The sequence below is a fragment of the Spermophilus citellus genome (assembly GCF_964194105.1).
Source record: "Spermophilus citellus genome assembly, chromosome: 2".
Lineage (NCBI taxonomy): Eukaryota > Metazoa > Chordata > Mammalia > Rodentia > Sciuridae > Spermophilus > Spermophilus citellus.
This window is the reverse complement of record NC_138183.1, coordinates 167,973,252-167,998,200: the sequence shown is the minus strand read 5'-3', so window position 1 is coordinate 167,998,200 and position 24,949 is coordinate 167,973,252. Positions and strand designations below refer to the sequence as shown.

Here is a 24,949-nt window from a genome sequence, read left to right as displayed (position 1 = left end):
TAGGCATAAGAAAACAGGTTTCCCATATACCAGCAATGATGAGCAATTATTACAGAAAGACATCTCAGGTGCCAGAGCAAATGTTCATCATTATATAGGTGTGTGTATACTGTGTAATATGCACCAGATTTATTAGTATACATCTATTTTTTGTACACTAGCTTTCCATATTATATTCCTTAGTAATATATTAGAAAGATCTAGTTGAGAAAAAACTACCATGGGACATGATTAAATTATGCTGTATACCACATCCTTGAAAGACTAAATATTATTGAAAATAAATTTCCAAATTAATTTTTAATTAAATACCTATAAAAATTCCATTAGAACTAAGAGTACTTTTGGAAGTGGGTATTGATTTTAAAGTTCTCTTGAAGAATAAACAAGTAAGAATAGCTAATAAAAATCTGAAGTTCATTTGAAGAATAAGCAAATAAGGAAAGCTAATAAAATTTTGTAAATGAATTTCCATGTAGGGTACTTGATGTGTTAGATATTTAAAAAACAATGTGATATTAGCCAAAGGATTTAGAGATGAATAAGACAATAAAATAACCTATGAAGTTATCCTTAGTATCCTTCTTTGCAAATGTTTGACTTTGTTAGATAATATATTGCAAGCAATTGGGAGAAAGGAGTAACTAACATTTTAGGGACAAATGAATAACAATTTAAAAATCATACCTATATATTAAAATAAATCTTATAAATTAATATGCTAAATTTAAATATAGAAGAAAATCTAAGTATAGGCTTCTGATGTAGAGATGGGGAATGACTTTAGAACCTAAAAGTAATAAAAATTCTTAAATTTCTTAAACATCTTTGGTATTCCATAATCTAAAGAAATTTAAAAGGCAAATGAAAAAATGGAGCCTATATGTAAAGACCTTACATAAATGCAAACATGTATACACACACACACACACACACACACACACACACACGAATGAGCAGTAGGGTCTATATAAAACTGCTAAAATCACTAGAATAAAGTTTAAATGACTTTCATATCAAGGAATATAACTTGGAATAGACATGTGCAATATATGGAAAGTTCTTGCAGCACTTGTGTTTAAATTGCTAGTGCTAGACTAGGGTAGTCAGTGCTAACCTAGCTTGCTCAGATTCCATCACTTGTATTCAGGGACACAGGATGGATCTGGAGGGGCTTGTGTTAGGGGATTTAGGTGTCTTTTCCATAGGTCCAAGAGTCACTTCTCATTGTTTAGCCTCCAACTGGAGCTCAATATAGTTAAATTACTTCCAATCACTGCTATAATTTTCAGAGTTCCAAACTGTCAATTTGCCCAGAGGAGATGGGTATAGTGTTTTTTAGTGAACATAAAAAGAATGGAGATCATTATTCTAAGTATATGTGTCAACTATATAGAATAACAAGTAATAAAATAAACTAGTTGCAGATTCAAAGTCTAAGTTGACAATTTAAAAAGGTTTTGTTTGGAATATTCCATCATAGGACCAGGAACCAATGGAACCAATATGGAAAAACATATCTCAGTTCTGTTATCACAATGGTAAAGGTAGAAACATGGCAACAAAAATAAAGGAGGCCTGTATGGTAGATATTGTGCCCACCCTGATCCTCTAACTACTAAGTATTTCCCTACATAGTTGTAGTTTCCTGTCACAGGCCCCTATGATGCTCTGTCTGAGGACTTTCTTTGGCCACATGCTGCTATAGGCTGAGTGTTTATGTCCCCCCAAATGGATATGTTAAAACCTAATATTCAGCGTGATGGTATTTAGAAGTGGGAGCCTTTGACACGTGATTAGGTTAAGAGCAGACCCCCCCCCCCCGTGAATAGAATTAGTGCCTTTATATTTTTTCTCTCTTCATATTTTTTTTCGGAATCTAGAGAGATGCTTTCCTTTTTTAAAAATTAGAGCTTTCTAATCATACATAGTATTTTGGTTCATTTTGACACACTCATCCATGCAAGAAATTTGATTTCAATCCCCATCTTCTCCTTTTCATCTCTTCCTCTCTCTGTTCTTCCTCCTCTATTCTATTGATCTTCCTTTCACCCCTTCATTTATTTATTTTTGATTGGTACTTTCTACATAGACATAAAGGCAGATTTCCCTTTGGCACCTTTATATGTGAATATAACATGATTTTGTTAAATTCGTTCCATATTTCTTTCCCTTTCTCTGCCTTCTTCTCTCCCTCTTCTTCTTCTGCTGTTCCACTGATCTTCCCTATATCTTTATGATAACCTATCCCTTCCCCAAATGACTTTTTCCCCTTATTTTGCTCTAGCTTCCACCTATGAGAGAAAACATTTGATTTTCTGAATCTGGATTATTTCACTTAGTGTGTTACTCTTAGTGTTTTCATCCATTTAGAGACAAATGCCATTATTTTATTCTTGTTTCTGACTGAGTAAAACTCCATTGTGTGTATATATACCACATTTTCTGGATTCATTCATCTATTGATGCGCATCTAGGTTGATTCCATAATTTGGCTATTGTGGATTGTGTTACTATAAACATTGCAGTGACTGTATTGCTATAGTATACTGATTTTAGAGCTTATGGATAAATACTGATGAGTGGGATAGCTGGGTCATATGGTAGGTCCATTCCTAGTTTTTTGAGGAATTTCTATACTGCTTTCCAGAGAGGTTTTATTAATTTGCAATACCACCAAATTTGTGTACCTTTCCCCCCACATCTTTGCCAGCATTTATTATTATTCATGTACTTTGCAATTCTGACTGCATGAGATTAAATCTTAGTGTAGTTTGGTTTGCTTCTTCCTGACTGCTGGAGATGTTGAGCTTTTTTTTTTTTTTTTCATGTATTTCTTGGCCATTTGTTTTTCCTTTTGAGAAATTTCTGTTTAGTTTTTTGTTGTTGTTTTGTTATTGTTGTTGTTGTTGTTTGCCCATTTACTGATTGAACTATTTACTATTTTGACAATGAGTTTTTTTAGTTCTTTTTATATTCTGGATATTAATCCCCTGTATCTGGCAAAGATTTTTCTCCCATTCCATAGGCTCTCTTTTCACTCTCTTAATTTTTCCTTTGCTGTGCAGAAGCTTTTTCATCTGCTGGCATCCCACTATTGATTTTTAAGCTTTAGGGGTCTTGTTAAGGAAGTCAGTGATTTCACCTATATGGTGCAGTGTTGATCCTGTTTTTTTTTTTTTTCCTAGAAGTTGCAGTGTTTCTGGTCCAATTCCTAAGTCTTGATCCACTTTTATTTGACTTTTGTGCAGGGTAAAAGATAGGGATTAAAATTCTTCTTTCTACACATGTATATCCTGTGTATCCAGCACCACTTATTATAAAGTCTGCCTTTTCTCCAACATATATTTTTGGCACCTTGTCAAGTATCAGATAACTGCAAGTATGTGGGTTTGTCTCTTCATTTTCCATCTTTTCATATTTTTTATTGGTGCATTTTAGCTGTACATATGTGGGATTTGTTTTTACTTATTCACCCATGCACATGATTTAACTATACAGTTTGGCCAATATCATTTCCCAGTATTTCCCCTTTCCCTCCCCTTCTCCCTCCCCCTTGTCCCTTTCCTCTACTCTACAGGTTTCCCTTTGATTTTCATGAAATCCCCCCCTTTCTTTTCCTTTTTCTTCTCTAGCTTTGTGATGATTGATCTGAACTGTCAACTGGATTGAATTAAGAGGTGCTTACATTACGAGGTTTCTAGGTGTATCAATGAGGTTATTTTGAGGAATGATTGGCATGTGGGACAGAAAACTGAGGGGAGACACACCCTAAATGTGGGCAGCACAGTTCAATAGGTTGGGAGCCTAGATGGAACAAAAGATGAAAGAATAAAGAACAAGCAGATGCAACCTTGATTCTTCTTGAGTAACTGTTTCAATTGCTACTGTGATCACCTGAGGACATCATATTCCAGTTCCCTCACCTTTCCAAAGCACATTCTGACTTTCTCTCCAGGGAGTTTCTAGGCCTTTTGCTCCAGATTGAAGCTCCAGCTTTTTGTACTGAGCACTGATTTCTCCTACTCTCCAATCTTCAGACAACCATTGTGGAACTATACAACTTTTGGCCATGTAAGCCAATCCAACAAATCCCTTTTTTAAATAATTATATATGTAATTATAAAAAGAAATTTGTTACACACACACACACACACACATACACACACACACACACACACACACACACACACACACACAGATATCCTGTTGGTTCTGTTGCTCTAGAGAACCATCCTAATACAAGATTCCACAGATGACAGAAAATATATTACCCTTGACTTTCTGAGTTTGGCTTGTTTCACTTAATATAATGTACTCAAGTTTAATCCATTAGCAGTAAATGACATAATTTCTTTCTTATTTATGGCCAAATAAAACTCCACATTTTCTTCATCTATTTATTCATTGATAGATATCTAGGCTGGCTTCATAGTTTGGCTATTGTCAATGGGTATGCATGTGTCACTGTAGTATGATAACTATAATTCTTTGGTGTGTGTGTATAAAGGGTACCAGGGATTGAACTGGGGGCACGAAACCATTGAGCCACATCTACAGCCCTGTTTTGTATTTTATCTTAGAGACAGGGTCTCACTGAGTTGCTTAGTGCCACTGGAATTATAGACATGCACTACCTCGCCCAACTTAGGATAAATATTAAGGAGTGGTGTAACTGGGTCATATGGTGGTTTCATGCCTAGTGTTTTGAGAAAACTCCACAATGATTTCCATAGCGATTGTACTAATTTATAATCATATCAACAGTGTAAACGTGTTCCTTTTTCTTCACATGTACTTCAGCATTTATAATTGTTCATATTCTTGATGACAGCTATTCTAACTGGAGTAAGAAAAAAATTTCAGTGTAGTTTTGATTTGCATTTCTCTAATTGCTAATGATGTTGAACACTTTTTCATGGATTTTTTGGCAATTTGTATTTCTTGTTTTTGAAGTGTCTGTCTAGTTCACTTGCCCAGGTATTAATTGGGTTACTTGGGGACAATTTTTGTATGATGTGTGTGTGTTAAGTTTTTTGTGTTCATTAAATATTCTGGATATTAATCTGCTGTCAGAAAAGTAATTAATTATAAAACAAAGCTGACAGAATAAGGAGTTAAGAAAAGAGTAGTTTGGGCCATCAGAGAAAGCAGCTGCCATGTTTACAAATCAAGGTCTCAGAGTCTGTTCACACAAATTGGAGGAACAAAGTGTCTTTCTGTACTGATTCTTCTTCCGATTCATAAGCACTACCTATGTTTATCTTTCTCAATCCAGTGCTCTCTTTGAGTCTGGCATTAGGTTTTCCCTAAGTACTAATTGTAAGTGCTATTGCCAGTTTTTCTCCTTGACAGTGACTTGATGAGTATTTCTTAAATGAATCCAAGGTAGCCTACATTAGCTGAGCCCTGGCCTTATTTCAAACTGGAGTTCACAATACTGAATCAGATTATATGAATCCATTTGTATTATGCTCATAACATTGTATTGTCATTTATGTTTTCTATTCTCTTCTTAGTAGCCTATCAGTTCCTATGGGGCAGAAAATAATTTTTCTCATTTATCTTTGTGTCTTCAGCACTTGGCTCAGTGCCTGATATAAGTAAAGCCAACACCTATGTTCCAGACATGGTAAGAATTTATAAGTGAGGAGAATTGAACAGTAAGCAGAACAAAATAAAAAGGAGGTCACAGGAAAGGAATTTTGAAAAACATATCTAATAATGAAATACATTTCCTTAAAATTATGAAGGTTTGAATGTCACATTTATTTGGTCTTTTTATTGGTGCATTATATTTATACATAATACTTGTGTGATAGGTATTTTTGAAGAGTGCAGGTAATTTGCCTTGTAATATATTCATGCACACACGTAACATAATTTGCTCAATTTTATTCCCCAGTACCTCTCCATTCCCTCTCTTTCTCCTTCCTCCTGATCTTTTTCCTCTACTCTACAATTTCCCTTCTATTTTTGTAAGATACCTTTTTACTCATTTTTTTCTCTTTAGTTCCCACACATGAGAGAAAATAATGATCCTTGACTTTCTGAATCTGGCTTATTTCACTAAGCATGATGTTCTCCAGTTTCATTCATTTTCCTGAAAATGACATAATTTTATTCTTCTTTATGACTAGGTAAAATCCCAATAATACATTTATTTTCAATTCTATAATACATGCATGTATGGAGTTTATAATATACAATGTATTTTATGTGGAATATAGTATGGCCACTGACTTAATCTTTCCCACTAAAGGCCTCTAACAATTGCTTTTTTTTTGTTTTTGATCTGTTCATATCTTTACTTTCTCAAATTTTAAGCTAACAAAATAAGCAGATGAAATTACATGATGAGTAATTTTCAGCCAGATAAAAGCCCTTTGTAGCCGTTTGTTTCCCCTATCCAAGATTCAGTCAAGGGACTAAGCATTTCATCCAGCTGTCATGTTCCTTTGTTCTCCTTTAGTTGAAAAGCATCTTCCCACACACATATCTTTTTTATTGTTGTTCCTCACAACACATTTTTTAAGATCCAGGTAATTTGACTTGTAAAATGTATCTCAATCTGGATGTGCCTGATGGCTTCCTCCCTTTCAGATGTCGGTTAAACATCTTTGGCAAAAACACTGTTTAGATAATTTTGTGTGTCTCGAAAAATATGTATACTATCGTGGGAATTCCATAATGTCAGTTCCATATTAATGATCTAAATGTTATCAGTCAGCTAAATCACTCCCTTAAAGGTATAGTTTTCTCTTTGTAACTAATCTGCAAGGTGTTAACCCAATAGATTTTTATTGTTCATGGATGAATCTTGCTTGAATCCATTATTACACAGAATTAGAAAATCATTATTTTGTAAAACCCATCACACAGTCCACATTGCTGCCATTTCTCTGTTAAAAAAAAAGAGTTTTCCCTCTATACACACCTTATTTTATTACTGTATAGTCCCATATTCCATCAATGAATTTTAACCCCTTACCATTACAATTGTGATGTTCAAATGGTTCCACACAGTCTATGAGAGCTCCTCCAAAAGGGCTTCTGAATTATTTTGATGCACTTCTATAATTTTTTGGTATTTCTTTCCCTTCTGACCCAACAATAAATGCCAGCCTCCCCCTTTACTTTCCCTTATATATAACTAGAAACTCCTTTTATAAAATCTAAGGACCCAAGACCTGTGCTGAGCTATAGCCTAACTAGTTTTCTAACCTAGCCCAACTATCTTCACCCTACTCCACGGCAATAACCTGCATTTGGTCTTCTGGCTGGCAGTCTCACTTCCCTCCAACCGATTCTTCATACTGCAGTTAGGATGATCTTTCCAAATGTAAATCTGTTCAGGCCATACCCAAGATGAAGGTATGCATGTGCATGCACACATTCATATAGTTCATAATAAAAGACATATCTTTATCCTCATAAAGACATAACTTTATCCTCACTGACCTCTTTTTCCAACATACAATGCTTTCTCCCATCACAGGTTTTTGTATATTCTACTCCAACAATTTTCTCTACTGAAACAATTTTCTTCTCTTCCCATTCATCTATAATCAGATACTGATGGTATACAGCTACCATCCAGGTTACAGTGGATACTTCTCAGGGTTTCAACTCACTTGTACTCAATAGATTCTTGCTCCTAGCATTTTTCAACTTCTCAGATTCCAGGCAAAAGCAGGAGCACACTTAGGCATGAGTGTGAACAGGCCTGATGGGAAGCAGGGAGGCACTAACCCACCAAGAACAGCCCTTAGCCATGAATCAGGGCAATGGCAAGTGATGCAATGGGGACCTAAGAGATATTTTACCAGCACATCATCCCATCTCTCACTGTACCCTGTGTGTCTGCCATGCTTGAGCACTCTCTGTACCCCAAAGGCCACATAAATTCTTTCTTCTCTATCCAGTCTCAGCCTTTTCCATGTTTTACTTATTATTCTAGACTTAAGTTGAAGGACACTTGTTTCGATGATGCCTTTCCCATTAACTCTAGGCAAAATTAAGCACTCATTTCTCTACAGGCCCAAAATAAAATTATTCTGTCCAGCTTTTTTTAAATATCAAGATATCTTGATAGACTGGTAACTTTTGATGGAAGGAAGCTGTCTTGCGCTGACATATATCCTCCTCAAAATTTATATTTTGAACTTCTAACCCTCAGTACCTCAGAATGTGGCTATTTGGACATAGTCTCACCAAGGTAATTAAGTTAAAATGAGATCTTTAGAGTAAACCCTAAACCAATATGACTAGATGTTTTTATAAGAGGATATCTCGACACATCTACAGAGGTATGGGTACATGGGCAAAGACAGCCATCTGGAAGCCCAGGAAAGAGACTGGAACAGATTCCTCCCCCATGGCCCTCAGAAGAAGCCAACTCTGCTGACACATTACTCTTGGAATTCCAAGTTCAAAAACTGTGAAAAAAATGATTTACTATTGTTTAAGTCACCCAATCTACCGTGCTTTTTTCCAGCAGCCCTAACAAACTAATACACTGTCTTTCTTCCTTTTTAGCTCGATAACATCTACCATAAAGAATTTTATACCACAGACACTTGATTTTTCATATGAATTAAAGTAATCACCATGATACAGTGCATGCCTTCCCAATTAGAATGTGAATACCTGGCTTTGGAGTCAAACTGAGTTTAAGTTCTGACATTTTTCCAGCTGAGTGACATCAAGAAAGAATGCAAATCTCAGGTTAAAGATGAAGGCAACAATCATCTAACTCATGAGAGTATTTTGATAATTAAATGAGATACCGTATGGAAGGCATCCAACACAGTATCAGAAAAATAATAAGTTCTCAATTATTATTAACAACTCTTGCTCCCATGATTTCCTTATTATATGTGTAATAAAAATATGGTGAAGCAGAATGGAGAAATATACAGAAGCACATTTTAATGATCCACTTCAGGGTAGACAATATACAATATATTGGACATTTTTTTTTCAGAATCCTAATTATACATCCACTGAAGAAAATACACTAATTTCCTTCAAAGAAGAATGTCTTTTTTCTTGTGTGCTAACATACTTTATGAAACTATTCCCGCTTTTTAGCTTTCACAACTAAATTCATTCCCAAGAGACATAGAGACATGTTCACAGGGGGAGACAAGACAAACTTCCCAGGCAATTCCCCAGACTTACAGGTCATTATGTTTCAGCCAGAGAAGGAATTTCATCTAGGGATAGGGTTTCTGAAAAACTGAAACCATTTTTAATGTGACCAGGTTGAATGTGGAGAAAGTAGATAACACACATCTGAACAGGATTATTACTCTCTTCTAGAAAATGGCATTCTCACCCTCAAGTCACATTAGTGCTCGGATGCAAAATTTTATGTGAAGTGAAAGCAGTGAAATATGTGTTAGGGTAAAAGTTTCAATCTAGAAGAAATACTGTGGGAGGTTTTTGTTATTATTATTAAACACACAGGGTGGAGTTTCACACACACACACACACACACACACACACAATAAATTAGGGCCCCTGGTCTCTGAGATTACAACAAGGGAAACACAGATTGTATCAGATAAGAGGTGAAATTAATAAAACTTAATTAAGGAAAAAAGTCTACAGAGGGGAGGAGAGGAACGAGGCAGAGCCAACTGTAAATCAAAGTAAAGAAGGTTTCATGAGGTTTGGTCATTTCCTGGGACAAACCAGGACTATAATTTCAAATTTAAGAAACACAGTCTGATCCTGCCATCTTGGTTTGAGAAACTATATATAAGCAACTTATTAGTTATCTCTTTTCCTTTGTCTTCCAAGGATGGACTAGGATGTTTCTGTGCCCCTATGGCCAAGTTTTCTTATAATGAGAGAAAAAAATGCTCTAAATTCGATAGGGATCATACAACTGGCTGCTCTCACATTCCTGGAGGTTATGCTCCTCTTAAAATACTACAAACTAAAATTATTCTTACTCCTGGAAACAAGACATCTCCCATCTCCAGCCACCATTCCAGTCTCTATAGTCCATAGGTACAAAATCTTCAGAGGCTCTCAAGACTGATAGATACCTAAATGTGTTTTGCCACCTAGCAGGATAAAACTCCCACTCTGGTGAGTACGCTGTATCCCAAAAACTTTACTTGAGATTGCTAAAACCTACCTCCAAACTACCGCCATGATTTTTATCCTCAAGTAACCCTAATTCTAACCCTAACCCATACCTGAAATCCAGAGACATTCACCAGTGCCATCACCTCTTCCTCCTTATTTTCAATCATGTTCTTCCTCAGAAATTTGGGAGAATATAAGAAGAATGAAAAATATACTCAGATAAATTATTATAAATTATATTTATTATAAGTTACTGTAAAGTGTGTTACTTGCCACTTGTTATTTTTAGAGAACAATCCTCTGTGACTAAAAGTCAGTAAAATAGGGCAATTATTTTTCAAATAAAAGCAGTTTCACATCTCCATTGATTTGCTCCTTGATGTGGGTTCATTTTCTTTTAATAGTTCTACATCCTATGACTGCTTTCTGAGAAAATTCTGTACCACAAACACCAGGTGGATCACAGGCTCACTGACGATATCAGGATAAACCAGTCATAAGTTTTCCCATCAAACTTTGGGCAATCACAATCCCCGCCACTGATGATGATGAAAGAAAAACATTTTTCTAGAGGAACAGAAACCATTTATGGGAATGTTTGAATTGCTGTTCAGTAAACACAGACACTTGAGAAGAGTCAGCCATAAACGGGAAACTTGAGTACCAGGGAGTGGGAGGAAAAGACAACAAGGAGCAGAAGGTTTCCATGACCCAAGGGTAGACAGTTTGTGCATATTGTGTCTATTATCATAAATATTTCCACAATCCATTGAGGCAACGATCTCCTTTCTAAAAATGAACACTGACTTGTAGATATTTAATGCCTCCCTTTGAATAGCTATATTTATGCATTTAATTTATGGTATTTCTTTAGATCATCATCTTTAAAACATTTACTGAATGAAAAATTAAATCCATCAGTTATAGCAGATACATATATATCTCACATGGCTATCCATACCACACCATCAGTATCTATTAATGGGCATTGTGTTTGTTTCCACCTTTTGGTTATTATGAATAATAATGTTGTGAAGATCCCTCTATAAGTACTTGTTTAAGTACTTATATTCAATTTTTTTAGAGATTTACCTAGGAGAAGAATTGCCAGACAATGTGGTAATTTGATATTAGACTTTTTGAGCAACCACCAAATTGTTTTCCACAGTGACTGTCATTTTACACTCCTACTAGATTTCTCCATATCATTGTTCATGCCTGTTAATTTCAATTTTACTACTTTCTAAAAATAAAATAAATATGAAAATTATAAGTAATGAATAAAAGCAAAAAGTCATCGATTTTACAATCAAGTTTAAACATGAAGAATTAAAAAATTTCAAAGAAAAAAGTCAAGTTTATACTATATATCTTTGTTCCTCCATTCCAGCCAATTAAAAATTCTAAGTGTCTTAGGTTCATACTTCAATCTAAGAAAACAATGCAACTTCCAACTTTCTTTAAGATGGCTAAAATCTTTCTAAAATATATATGAAAATAAATAACATTTTTTAAAAACTATGTACTAGCAAAATATTATTTGTGTGAAATTGTCAAGCATCACAAATATCTTTTGGGTTTTGTTTTGTTCTTGAGTCATGCATGATTAATAGCTTGTCAAATTATGGTGGATTGTTTTGTTTTGTTTTGTTTTCCTACATCTGAGCAAGATGTTGAGGTAATAGTGATATAGAGATAGCAACGTTCCATAGAATGCAGGTGGTTTGGGCCAAGGGAATAAATCCACACATGCACATGATAATAAGATATGAGATATGAGTAAAATTTGTTTACTTTTAAAAGCTTCCTTGCCTTTTTTATTTTTTTTAACACAAGGTCTTACTGAGTTCCTGAGGGGTTTCACAAAATTGTCCAGACTAGCCTCAAACTTACAATCCTTCTGCCTCACCCTTCCAAGTTGTTGGGATTACATGTAAGAATGTGCCACTGTGACTGACTCTCCTTGGCCTTTAAAAAAAAAGTAATTAGTTAATTTTTAAGGTAAGAATCAAGGAGGCAATGAAATACTACATTTGAACTTCTTAACACAAGGGCTTTCTTGTCTAAAGAGATGTGGATATGTTTTCTAAATTAAGAAATAAAAGGTATTCACATTTGAGAGGGGGAAAAAAAGGTCCCATGGAACTACACTTTGTAACAAAATTCCTGTGCACTCATATACCTTAAAATTTCATGTTATATACAGTTTAAATTTTCATTGAAGATACTATTTGTCTTTGTTTATGTACAAATCTCACTTTCAGAACCACTGTGTTAATGAAATCACTTATTCCCATGAGAATATATAGACAGTTAAAATGGTATCATCTAGAAATACTGAGTCAATGAAGAGGCATGAAATGGTTAACTGATATTATGGGTTTTGGGGGCTTTTTTCTGATTTTCCCTAGCAAATGTTTCTTCTTAGCTTCTTTGTCATGTGGGTTCTTCAGCAGACCTTTCAAATAGTTTTGGATGTGTATGTAATAAGATCTATGACTGAATATAATAGTCACATGCTTGGGCCATAGTTTAATAAAAATAACTGACAATTTTAACTTAGAATGGCCTACAATTTCAACTTACTACAAAATTAAACTGGGCTTTACAGTCATCTTTTCCATAAAATTTCCCTACCTAAGACTGCTGAAGCCCACCTAATTGTCAAATAAGTTTTTTAAGCACAGTCATATTGATTGACACATCAAAATCTTTTTTCATTAGGTTCTAGGATGATGTTTCCCAGCAGTTTTTCCCCTGTTAATGCCCCGCCTCCTCCCACTTGTCTTCAAAATTTCCTCTTCCTCCACCTCCTACTTGTATGTTACTTTCCACATTCCAAATAAATTTTTAAAAAAAACAAAAGATCTTCAAATGTGGCAGAAAAAAAACCCTAGAAACATCTATGCAAAAGCATTTTAATAATGACTTTGTTTAATGGTCAAAGTACAAGTAATTTTTTTCCTATCTTTGTCTTCCACATTTTCTTTACTGAAAACAAAATAACTATGATGAAGAAAAACATTGAGGGAAAAAAATGGAATTTCCTAAAGTTCCATTAGTTATGTTTTTTTCCTTCCTGCTTTATATGTACTCCTTGGGTACACATAAAGCAGGAAGAAAAAAAAAAACTTTTTCTCTGATTTAAGCCAGAAAATCTGCAACAACAAATTCTAAGTCTACACAGGTTGTCTCACTCTTTCTAAAAAATGTGTTCAAAGTATATAGAATCTAAGGGGAAAAAAGGATGACATGAAAGTAGAAGAGGAACTACTAGGGAATAGAGAGGGTCCTAGGGGAAGCTGATAAAAGAGGATACAGAGAGTATATATGATCAAAATATATGCATGTATGAAAGCATCACACAGAAACCCACCGTTTTTTACAATTAATATGTGCTAATAATTATAAACTTAAAAAAAGAGAAAACTTTAAAAAAGAAGAATGGGAAAATCAGAAGTCATGATACTTAGCCACAAATATATTTAATTTAATGTGCAACTATGGGCAAGTTATATTTAAAAGCAATTTTTTGTAGATACACATGCATTTTTTTTCATTTTTATTAGCACTAAAGTTCTCTAAAAATTGAATGTCTCCAAGGCAAATAAAAGATATACATACATTAAAGGAAGTTTATTCTTCCAAAGAGTTAAAATTTGTTAAGCACATTGCCTTTCAGATCTGCACTTTGTCCTAACAACTTAGGAAGTCAAGCAAGGCAACTCCTCTCCTCCTCCTACATTGGTCTATACATAGGTCTTAGAGGCCAAAGCAAAATGTCTCTTCCTTGATATCCTATGGACACTTAAAGAAACCAAATTAATATACTTCACCTCACCAAGAAAAAAAATCTTATAGTTGTACTCTAATTAATCACATCTACTCTGGTGAATTATAGAATGCAAGAATACAAAGAGATAGGGAGTCTAGAATATCTCTCAGATCTCAGATAAATGCCATAGTTTGTTAATTCTACTTCCTAACTATTTCCACCCTCTATTCCATCCTCAGTGTCTACTTAAGTGCAGACACTTAGCATTTCCTGGTTAGATTAGTGATCCTGGCCATTCTCCAGCTTTTCATTCTTGCTGACCCAGGTAATCAATCTTTTACATTGTTGGGGGGAGATGTTTCTATAATAGAAATATGATGAATAGTCAACACTCAGTAAGTATTTCTTAAATGCTTGAATGATCAAAATCAAAATCAGAAAAATCACTATTGTTCATTTCACAATGCTTAAAATACACCTGGAGAAACAGACTTACAATGTAATCTAATTTTTCCATCTATACAATTGTATATTTATAATACTTTTCTTAATTTGCAAATTAATTATGTTGTAGGAAGACATATTACATTGAAAAATATTTAAGCTAAAATTTTTTGTTTGAGGGGGATATTGGGGATTGAACTCAGGGGCACTCAACCACTGAGCCACATCCCCAGTCCTATTTTGTATTTTATTTAGAGACAGGGTCTCACTAAATTGCTTACCTCCTCACTTTTGCTGAGGCTGGCTTTGAACTCACAATCCTCCTGCCTCAGCCTCCCAAGGCGCTGGGATTAAATGTATGCACCACTGTGTCCGGCTTTAGCTAAACTTTTTAATAAAGTCATTCTTATGAAGGTAACATTATATGTCATAATTAATAATATGTCAAATGTCATGGTAATATATTTAATTACTGTAGTCTAATAAGGAACACACACTGGCATGCTTCATAGACAGCCAAGGAGAGGCACCAAGAAAAATCTACACTGTGTCACAGGTTAGGGACAAAGGCTTTACTGTAAGTCAATTCAAAAAAAGTGTTGAAAGAATTAAGTTTCCATGTGGCTCATGGTGCTAGAGATTTCCAAACACAATCATAACTGCACCACGGTACTCAGTGCATGATCACTTAAAGAAGCTGCTCATGTCAATTTCATCTGGTTCAAAACAACTTGCAGTTAAGTATGCAAGGGAAATTGTTCCTGAGAAAAGAGGAGAAAAAATGAAAGTACTACATTTTCTTTTTCTGAAGGGGCATTTTATTTTATTTTGCTCCCTATGTAATATTAAACCGATTAGCCCAACAAGATAATGAATTTAATTAGCCAAGACCTAATTTAAAAGGATGGAATTGATCATAATGGTGAGTTGAAGTATGGCTCATCAGGGTTAAAATAAAAAAAATGAATAAATAGGTTAATATATAAATGTTAGCAGTATATCTTTCTACTATTAAGCTCAATCTAGCAATTTAATTTCACCAAACACCATCTATTGCTTTAAATTCCTATGATTAATTTGACTTTTACAAGGTTTGTAATTTTTATTTAATTTATAATTTTTTGTGTTTGGCAATAATAAAAGAACTCAAGAATGAAGGATTATACCTAGTTTTATGTCTGTAGTTGTTTTAAAATATTGGAGTACTATTACTTAAATGAACACTGGAAAATAATGAAAAATATTTCCCTGTAAATGGGAGTTTTCAATACTACCCATGATGGAGAAACACAACTGAATATAATGAGGGAAACACTGATTTCTAAGTAGGAGAGAGTCAAAGTATTGGGGATGGCATTAATGATGACAAAAATCTATTCCAACCTAACTCTCCATCTTCGCTTCTGCCCCTTTCCCAAATGAGACCACTACACAATACTACTTGCAGTTCTCTGAACATGTCTGTGCTCTCATTATTTTGATCCTAAATAACGGAGCCTCAGTAAACTTCTTAAACTTCCACAACTACTTGGTGCTCTTCCATACCTCTGCCCTCCTTCACACATCTAGCATGAAACGCCCAATCTTGTTAAGCCTAAAAAATCGCTCATCCAACTTTTTAGTCCCTCCCCTCCAAGCAAATACTCTCCTAGGAGGAGGAAAATCTAATCTGGGCAGTGAGGAAAGCCATTTCAGGTCTAGGAAACATGATTTTAGGAAGAATGATCTTGACTGGGCAAAGATGAGAAGTAGAGACCAAAAGAGTAGTAAGAAAAGAAATGGAAAGAAGAGGCCAGTGTTTAGGGGGCAGGTCTACAAATTTGGGTGATGGGTTGGATATATAGGGTAAAACATTTGAAGAAAAATGAATGATTAAGTGAACAGCAGCTTTCAATTCAGAAGGAAAATGCTAGAAGGGCAAACAAATTCAGTCTGGCTCCCACCCCTCAACACCTGAGTTTAATTTCTCCATTGTTATATTCTAATCCTCGTTATATAGAACTTATATTTATTATTTTAAGAATATCTTAACACATTGTCCTGTGGTTGTTCATTTACAGAATTCTTCTCCCCACTTCCGCTCTATGCTGTCAGTCTCTGCAGATGAGGGACAGCCTTTTATTCAACTTTGAGTCAGACTTCAGAGCTGGTCCAGTAAGGAGCACTGCTGATGCAGGAAAGTGTGGAGGGAGGAGGACAAAGCAGAACAGGGTGGCTTTAATTAATTGTTTCATCGTCTGCTACTTGGTGACCATATCTAACCAGATTAATTAGACATTTCAACATGCATTCTCATTAATGCTTTGACTAACTGTGAAGACGTCTGGGTTTTTGCAAGCAAATTACCTAAGATTTCTGACACCATGGTTTGCATTTATGTAATGCCTCCAGTGCAAGTTTTAACACATGGAAAATTTTTACCCTTACACTCTAAAGATAACTAGTAATGACTCCTAAAAACTAAGGGATTTAGAAAGAATCTTTGCTGTTCCTGGTAATAGTGCAGTGACAAAAATAAATAAACAAAAATCAAAACAGTGGCAAAAGGTTTGTGGCTGAGCCCGTCACAGAAGGATCATCTCTACAAAGGTTCATACTCAATCTGTATTATTTTTTACTATGAAGAGTAAGGAAAGCAGATCCAACTATCAAAGGAAGGCCATCCCTAATCCAGGCGGCACTGAGTGACCTCTGAATTGAGATGGCAAGCAGAAAAGGCAGAGAGAAAGCCTCGCTGAAAGGGAGGCAATCTCATGGGATGGCATGTGGCCTTTAAAATGACTCACTCACTGGGACCCAACAGTCTGAATCAGTTGACCCACAAAGCAAAGTACAGAACTTACGTTTTGGGTCAAGCTGTTGCCAGAAGCTGTGAACCAGATGTCTCTCAACTCCTCACACTTGCTTCTCTAAATAAAAGATAATGGAAGTGCCAAGGAGAAAACAAAAATGAATTGACATCCTGGAATCCAAAGATTACAGGAGGAATTCTCATGAAGCTGATAATTCTTGCCACATTTCAGACTGTACGCTAACACTAACTAAATCCTTGGACTTCGAGCCAATGCTTAAATATGTGCTTGCATCCATTGTAGCAAATAGAAGCAGAGCATGATGAAAGACTGCCAATTTTCAAATTGCCCAAATTGAGCCAACAGATGAAAATGTACAAATAGTGAAGAGTTCCCAGAGCTAAGAGTACAGACTCCAAAAAACAACACAGAGAAGATGAAAAAAATTAGAGAATGATTATCAATGAACGGTTGGCAAAGGTAAATGGAAAAATAAGAGGGAAACATTCACTGAGTCTAAGCTGATCTCAGTAACTTTAAGATAAGGATTTCAGATATACATAACATCCTTCAGACAAGGTTCAGTGTCTAAACTTTTTAGTAGCCCCGACTGCATCCAACCTACTGATGGGTTTTATATTAGCTGAATTTAAAACATTCAGATTTTCCCTGTTTTCCTTATTTAGATATCTGTTCCTTTCATCCACCTCAATTTGGTTATGTTAGTCTTCTTTAAGTCATTGGTAAACCCCTAAAATAGTGCACATCATTTGCCATATAGTTTATCACATCTGATACCTAGCAACAAGAAAGATATTTTATATGGCACAAGTCAAGCAATCAGCAACTTATTGTTTTTAAGGTCTTGTTTATCTACTTTACAGAAAATTATCATTATTATCTATTCAGGAGGATTGGATGCATCTGAATACTTGAGGCTCTATAAGTACTTCTAGATATAAAAATAAAATATGCTGCCATTCATCTTTTATTCTGTATGTGCCTTTTATTCATACACATTTATATGAGATTCACACAGGTGTTCAGTTCCACATATTTTCCTGCATTGTCAACTTCTCCCCCCAACACACTTTTTTTTTTACTATTTTCTTTAAGCATAAAGAATTCTCATAAAAAAAACTGACATCTTAAAACACCCACCTCCCACAAAAACATACAAATACACATAAGCATCCACACACATATGCATCCACACACATAATTCCCTTGACCCTATTTCCAAATCTAAATCTCTCTGGCTCTCCTTTATGTCACAACAAAATGGTGTATATTTGTCTAAATATCCTGGCTTCTGTAACTCTCCTCCCTCTCCTTCCTCTATTCATGCTAATCTGATTTTTGTCCCAAGATCATTAGCTATATCCTAATTTCCAAATCCTAGAAACACTTTTTTGATACTGACCTTACTTGAGCCTTTATTTAACAATCCATCAATAAATTACCTGAATCTGAATCTTAGGCATGGTTTCTAAGAAGCCCAAGTCCTCAGGAGGGCCCTACAAAAATCTGAGGGATCTAGGATACAAAAGAGTGAGAGATTAATCAAGGCTGTGTTTCCAGGTAAAGAGCAGCCTCAGTCTGATTCCACAGGAAGCCTTGGAAATTAGATTGTACTACAGAGTCTGTGATAACCTAAAGGGAAGAATGGTAGCTTTTGTACCCACCTGCAAAGAAGCATGCCTTCTGCACCCAAGGCCCAAAATATATTGGAATAACAGACACAGCAGATATGGGCCTCTTGTTGCCCCAGGGTAAACCTTTAAAGTGTCGGAAAACCCAAGAAATCTGGTAGAGGATGAACAGCATCTGCTACAGTTTCTTCCCACTTTACACTTGACTTTCTTTCTTAACATACTTTTTGGCTTCCACAATATTCGCGATTGCTTTCCTACTCAGCATCTTGTTCTTCCTTTTCCTGCTCTTTAACCATTTATTCTTCAGATAGGTTTTCACTCTGTACTTGTTTTAGGTGATCCCATTACATGCAAGGCTTAAAATACCACCATTATGCCAGTGATTCCTGTCTTGGGTCAGGATCCCTAGAAACAGCTTAAGACCAGGGTCCTTGTAAAAAATTATTCATTTCTCTCAGAAGAAGGGAGCTAAAGAAAAAGCAAGATAAGCTAGCTTTCATTTGATATAATGGAGAAATTCTAGAATGTAAACTACACCACAGACTTGGTCTCATTTCAAGAGAAGTAGGCTGTACTGTCCACCTTCACATTAGCCAAACATTGGTTTTGGTCTGCCTAATAAGTGGTGAGGGGCTCCTGCATACAGTCTCTTGAGGGAATCAGATCTTGACTGCTCATTGTCTCTGTTTGACAATTGGTGAGATGCCTAGTTTCTCTTAGAGCCAATAACATGTCAAGAGACTTTTGAGTGGTGCACAGTGGTCATAAGTTGCATGGAGGCTTGTCCCTACTCCAGTCTGCACTTTTTCTCCTATTTATTTAGAAACTTCAAACTTCTTTATCTAGAAGGGCTGCTTCTACTGCAAACTATACCTGTTGTAGTGCCTTTTCTTCATCTTGGTCTGAGCCCCTGTCAAAATGAGAAGACTTTTACTTCACCAAATAGTTGAGCATCAGAGTAATTGTCAGTGTAGAATATGTTGAGTCCAAATACCAAAGAGCCCTTACAAGTTTTATGCTTCTTAATTAGGGGTAAAAACTACAAGGGGCAATAATTGTCCTGTATTCTGATGAGGATATATAGGTATACACCAAACCACTAGATCCCTAAACACTTCAATCATGTGGCATATTACTGAATTTTTTTTTAGGGTTTCCATGCTACCTTCTGGAGTACAAGTGTTTTATCAAAGCATCCTTAACACTATCCAGGTCAACAGATCTCATTTACATGATATCATTAATACAGGGGATAAATGTTCTATGTGCCCAGAACAATCCAGATCCCTTTGGATTAAATTATGACGAATAGAATTAATATAGCCTTGAGAAAGCATTTCGAGTATAAATTGTTGATCCTCCCTTATGAATACAATCTATTTCTGATCTTATTTGTGAACAAGTAAGGAATACATTTACTATGTTAGTAAATTATGTAGCTTAAGTAATTTAATCTGCTCCAGTAAAAATACTATGTCCAGAGTTATAACTGCATTAGGCATCCTACTTGGTTAGGTTTATACAGTTTATCATCAATGAAGTTATAAATGAGTCTTTAATCAATCCTTCTAGTAGTTCTGAAGCCAGTCACACTCTTCAGAATTGTCCCAAATTCTGGCAAGGTCATTAGATCCTCCTGTTAACCATTGGAAGAATGTTGTTTCCTGGAAAGAGTATAATCTTGTCTGTATCAGTAGCCACCAATTCCAAGAAACTAGGGTGCAAGTCACCCCTGAAGAAGAAGGCATCTGGATAAAATATGATAGTAACTACTACCCTTTTTCACCCTGCCCTTGATGATAAATATTGCCACTTGACCTCAGCTATTTCAAGACCCTATAATCCACAGAGCTGCTAGGAGAAAAAATATGAAAAGCATCTCTGAGTGCTCCTTTATGCTGGAGTTCCCTCACCAGTGCATTCTTTATTGCGTTGGTAAATGGAGTACCCTGAGGAATATGGTGAGCTAGTTATTTTTCTTATATAGAAGAGCCACTCTAGAATGTCCTCTTTTCTCATTTATTAAGGAGAAAGGTCTACATCTCTGTTTTTCTTAATGAGAAATATTTTTTCCTCTAAGCTTGCAAGTAGAATACCAACACCATATAAGCTCATTTCCTATGGCCATGAGTGAAATATAAAAACACCTTCCTCTTAACAATTTTTTCCTAAGCCAGTTTTATATCTCACTCCATCTAGCACACTCAAGATTTCTATTACCTTTCTGTTATCATATTTTCTAAAGTAAATATAAGCAAGGCCCAGATTCCCCTTTACCAGACACTATTTAACCTCCCTTAGCAAGTCAATGTTTCCCCCAGGTGGGCTATGCATATAGTCAATGCCAATAACAGAACTAGCCAGGAGAAAAGATGGAAACAGATTCTGAAAAGGGAAAATACTGTCTTAGAAGGAACTGCCTCACTTGAGTCCTTCAGATAATCTTTAAAGTGGAGAGGGAAGCTCCCATCTTCTAGCAGTAGATGATTAGCTTCTTCTGCACACACAGATGGTTCAGACAAGTTAGAAGGTTCAAAAATCACAAGTGCATCTATACAGATATCCCCATCCCAAGTTTCAGAGTTCTGCTTTTCCCCTATTCAAGTTGACCTTGGGATAGAAGACTTAACCTGGGCTGAAAATTCAATCTTCTGTGATGTTCTATCATTGGTGCCTGATCTCCATCTGTGTCTGTACTTCAACTTTAGGAGATAAGATTCTCTTTAGAAAACATATTGGAGGCCCTACTACTCTCACAGTTTGATTAGTAGATATGAAACTATTATTTCTTTTTTCAAAAAGTTGCTTGTGCTTCATAGCAGCCCCCACATCCTCAGTCTATATAGTTACACTTTCTTCCAGATCTCTCAAATGTGAGACACTGCAGTATTAGCATTTTCTCTTCTATATATAACCCATTTCAGAACATGATGGATCAAAGTCTTAGCTTTGGCACCACTAGCACATGCCAAGAAACATCAGTACCATGATTGCCATCAGTGACAGCATTTACACTGCCATCCAGCTGATAACTGGTCCAATTCTATAATTCTCTCCTTAGGATCTGTTTCTTAGTTCAATGCAGGGATCCTTGTTCAAATTACCTATTGATGCACAGGGTAAATTGACAGTGTTTACAAGTTCATTGTTTCTCACTGGGCTTATCTATTCAAAATTTTCTAGGGCACATTTCTGAGGCTTTATAAACTTGTCGAAGACTGTGGGTACTCTCTGATTTTACTTTCAGAAAATCTCCAAGTCCTAACATCTTTACAAATATTTATTTTTATAAACTTATAAAATCACACTGACAGGAATGCATATAAGGATTATATATTTGCCTTGGGCAGATTGAACATGCACTAAGAAAATTAACAAAGCAATTATTTTCAAGCCTGTATTGTGTTATAACTCATGATTGAAAATATTCTGTCATCCAGTATTTAGCAGAATTTTGTAAAACTCAGGAACTAATTTGCCAAAAGTATATTTCAAAACTATTCACAAATGAACCACTAAATACAACAAATATATATATATATATATATATATATATATATATATATATATATGCTGTAACATTTTGGTGTAAAGCCGTTTAACACAAAATAATTCAACTCCTGGTTGTCAAAATTAAGTTTTACAATACAGATAATAATACATTTATATTAATTATTATTATATTAAGAAATATAATATCTGAATCAGAATTATATACACAATATTAGTGTCTTTGTTTTTATATTTAATAGTTAAATTATATTTAATTTTTATTAAATCACTACTCAGCTTTCATCTTTAGACATTCTGAACTACTATCATATTTAATAGCATTACAATTAGGTCAAAAAACACATCACATGTGATCAAAGCATGTTATTTGCATGTACAAATATGCCACAATGAAACTCATTATTCTGTATATTTAAATGCACTAATAAAAATCACATGCTTATTATATGATTGAAAACCTATAGTACTTGTTACTGAATCTTTCTGACACTCAGTTTTCTTTTCTGTGAAATAGTAATTTTCATACTGCTCTATTCTTAGGGTTGTGTTTAGGATTCACTGAGTAACATAAGTGTCTATCACATTGGAGGTACTCATAATGTTCCTGTGTTTTCTTTAAAAAAAAAATAAAAAAGAAAAGAAAGACATATTCAGAGGTCCTCCAGGAAAGGATTATAGCAATTTATCTTTAACATTACTATGTGACTCATAGAGAAGCTGTAAATTGCCAATAACTAAAGTGAATGTGATAACTGACTACTTATGATAAGCAGTGTATGGGGGGTTTTCCCGTTTTTGTATTTTTTTTAAAGTCTGGGAAAATAAATTTTCTAATAATATTTGTTGAATGATTTGATAAATTTTAGGATAGATGATGTTTAAAAGTACAAGAAAGTCCACTATAGTTCAAAGTAATATGTCAAGAGGCCCTGGGAAAGGAACATTAGTACTAAGGATCCCCAACACTTAAAAAACTATTTTAGACTTCATATTAAAACATGAGTATCTTTAGATAGAGATTTTCCAGCAATGATGACAATTCTACTTCCTTCTATTCTATTTTCCCTTTAAGAAAGGTTAACCACAATATAAGCTAGAAAGTGATAAATAATATGAGAGAGAACAGGGGACAGATGTGGGAATTAATCAAGGTAAGTTGACATGGGAATCAAACTTTAATGGTAGGAAAAGGAAATTTTGAGTTTTAAAAAATTCAATGACTTCTATTTTTTCTCCCAGAATCTCAGGAAGCTTTATTTGAGATGCTGATGAGACCTAAGGAATCCCCTCCAAGCATTCTTCTGACTACATGTACCACTCATGGATCCCAGGAGTACACCCAGCCTCTGCCATCAGTGAATTATCATTATTGGTATTAGCTTTTGATGGCAACACTTCCCAATAACTATTCCTGAAAAATCTTATCCATGACAGCAAGAGTTTTCATCTTTCCAACACCTGAATGCCTGTGTCTAAATAGTGTTTGGCACACAGTAGGTATTTGATAAATATTTTTGAATAAATTAATTTAATAAAGGGATAGATCCTAGGAATTGCCATGACTCCATTTGGCAGCAACCACCAATGAAAATGACCTTTAGCATCTTATCTGCCTTAATACATTAAAGTATTTCTTGCTTTTGGACCAGCTCTTAGATTTTGACCTGCAGGACGGCTCAAGGATAATTTCTGAATGGGACTTCTGTTGAGCAACTCAAGATATGGCTCTTGATGAGTCCTATAGGTAAAAGCCTATACAGTATCTCTTTCAAATAACAACTCTCTGAAGGAATGGGTCCAAAACTCTAGAATTAGAAACCAAATACAAATCCAACAGCCATCTGAAAATCCTACAGCTACCTTCACCTTTTTTCAGTCATTGTGTTGCAAGCACTTGATTCGGTTCCTCACCTGTCTTCTCACAAGACTTTTGGGATCAAGCGATTCCTGGCCAAGAAACAAAAGCAAAATCATCCCATTCCCCCAGTAGACTCAAATGAAAACTGGGAATAAGATCAGGTACAACTCCAAGAGCAGACATTGGAGGAGAACCAAACTGGATCTATAAGGAATTACATGTTTATGTTGTATCAAGGTTATGATCATCTTGTCATGTCCAGCTGAAAACATCACCACTATCTGGACAGTTGAGAACATTTAACTGAGAATGTGAGCTTTCTTTAGTTAGAAAGGTGCTGCAGTACTGGTTTGGGTTGGTTCAGTAATAAATATGTGAAACTTTAAAAAATAAAAAATAAAAAACAAGAAGAATAAAGAAAATCACACAGCTAGCTGTTAAATTTTTCTTCCTGTAGGCCAGGTTAGGACACAATTTCATTGATTCTCTAAGGGAACCCTTTTGATAAAATTATCAATAATTCAGTTCATCAAATACATATTGAGTACCTACTTTGAGACAGGCCCTCTTCCAGATAACTTACATATGACTCATAAATTTCTACTAAAGACTTCAAACTCCGTTAAACATGGGAATCATTCATAATTCAAACTCCCCTTCAACAGGGTCAGATTTACCTTGTAGATCAAAAAGCACCCATACTTACATTTTTTAACTTAGAGCTTTACATCAGTTCTATGACGAAGACACAAGTCATTTCCATTTCACAAATGAAAAAACAAGTATGATTATTACCTGTTGATTAAAAACA

General features: G+C 35.1%; 1 pseudogene across 1 annotated transcript in view; it reads left to right on the top strand.

The window, feature by feature from the left end:
• LOC308641677 (large ribosomal subunit protein eL39-like) overlaps positions 1 to 24,348 on the top strand; it is a 29,995-nt pseudogene extending 5,647 nt beyond the window's left edge. The window contains exon 2 of the transcript in view: positions 24,157 to 24,348. The product of the transcript in view is annotated as a large ribosomal subunit protein eL39-like (transcript). The remainder of the gene's footprint in view (positions 1 to 24,156) is intronic.
• The last annotated feature ends 601 nt before the right edge of the window (positions 24,349 to 24,949 follow it).